At 41.4% G+C, this 1,767-nt stretch overlaps 1 pseudogene across 1 annotated transcript; it reads right to left on the bottom strand.

The window, feature by feature from the left end:
- Nucleotides 1-600: 600 nt before the first annotated feature.
- On the bottom strand, nt 601-1,154 carry LOC311586734 (large ribosomal subunit protein uL23-like; annotated as a pseudogene). Its single transcript has one exon. The product of its transcript is annotated as a large ribosomal subunit protein uL23-like (transcript).
- Between the last annotated feature and the right edge of the window lie 613 nt (nt 1,155-1,767).

Genomic DNA, 1,767 nt, shown 5'->3' with positions numbered 1-1,767 from the left:
GAAGAGCCACAAGCCCCTACTACTAACTGAGGAGGTATTGACAGTTGAGCACTGGTAGGGGAAGAACAGTCAACTTCTAAGGATGTAGCCTCTGGCAGGTTGACCATACTCTAGTGCATGGTCCTATGTTTATGTACCTGTGGGCCACAGTAATTAAACTCAATGCACTGTGAATAAAAAAAGAGGTCATGAATTTGGGAGAGAGAGAAGAGTTTGATAAGAGAAATGGGAATCTAGGAGGAGTTGGAGGCATTGGATGTAAGAAGATCAAAACATGTTATATATGAAATTCTCAAGGAATAAACAAATGTATGTATTTTTATGGCTTACATTTCTTTTTTAAATTTTATTTATTTTAATTTTATGTGCATTGGTGTTTTGCCTGCATGTATGTCTGTATGAGGGTGTCAGATATTGGAGTTATAGACAGTTGTGAGCTGCCATGTAGGTGCTGGGAGTTGAACCTGGGTGCTTTGGAAGAGCAGTCAGTGCTCTTAACCGCTGAGCCATCTCTCCAGCCCCAACATTTCTTCTTCTTCTTTTAATCACTAGTTCTTTTTTTTTTTTAATGGTGAAAAAAGTGTATGTTTAGAATTAGAATTATTTAGCTGGACTCAGTTTAGATGATCCCAATCTTGTTGGCAACATCCAGAGCATCATAATCAGGAGCCAGTCGAACACACACCTTCTTCTCTCCGTCAGGCCGTATCAGGGTATTGACTTTGGCCACATCAATGTCATAGAGTTTCTTCACGGCCTGTTTGAGCTGGTGCTTGTTAGCCTTGACATCCACAGTGAACACTAGTGTGTTGTTGTCCTCTATCTTCTTCATAGTCAGGGGGAATTTGATGACGGCTTAGTGATCAAGCTTGTTTCTCCTGGGTGCACTCTTTCGAGGGTATTTCAGCTGCCTCCAGAATGCAGGGACTTGGGCCGCCGGAAGGTGGGTGACGTGCAGATTTTCTTCTTCTTCTTCTTCTTCTTCTTCTTCTTCTTCTTCTTCTTCTTCTTCTTCTTCTTCTTCTTCTTCTTCTTCTTCTTCTTGTGGCTGTGGATGCTTTTCAGCACTGCCTTCTTAGCTTTCAAGACCTTTGCTTTGGCTTCGGCTTTGGGAGGGGCAGGAGCTTCCTTCTTCGCTTTCGGCGCCATCTTGGTGAAAAAGCTATCACTGGTTCTTTGAGAAGTCTCTGCAGTGTTTTGATCCTATTCGTTCCCCAATTCTCCTCCATCCACAGTCCTTCCTCACCCACCCAGATTTATGTCCATTAAATAAACTATGTCCCTGAATTGTTCTTAATAGAAGTTTCAATTTTTTTTGATCAATTCTGTGAAGTCTCAGTGTCTTGTCTTTAGCCTACCAATACAGCTTCGAGTTGCATTTACTTTATGGCTCTAAAGATGTTGAACATAATTTCATGGATTTATTGGCCATTTGTTTTTCTTTTGGGAGATGTTGGTTCTGTTAATTTGCCACTTTGAAACATTGGATTGCTTGTTCTTTCGGTGTTTCATTCTTGAGTTCTTTATATACTCTGGTTATCTGCCTCTTCACTCCGTTAACTATACACAGCACTCTAAATTGATGCCAACAAGTCTATCAATTATCGCTATCATTCCTAGTGCGGTTAGAGATCTATTCAGGAAGCTGTGGCCAATGTGTCTTAACATGAACCAAGCACAGGGGATTGCTTACAAGAACGCTGACAAAACTAAGACAGTGGTGGTACTCCTAAAAGCCCACCTGCCACATGGGTGACAAGTCACAAA

The sequence above is a fragment of the Acomys minous genome (assembly GCF_964271855.1).
Source record: "Acomys minous genome assembly, chromosome: 16".
In the NCBI taxonomy this organism is placed as follows: Eukaryota; Metazoa; Chordata; class Mammalia; order Rodentia; family Muridae; genus Acomys; species Acomys minous.
Note: the sequence above shows the minus strand (reverse complement) of the source record. Positions and strands in the feature narration are given on the sequence as shown.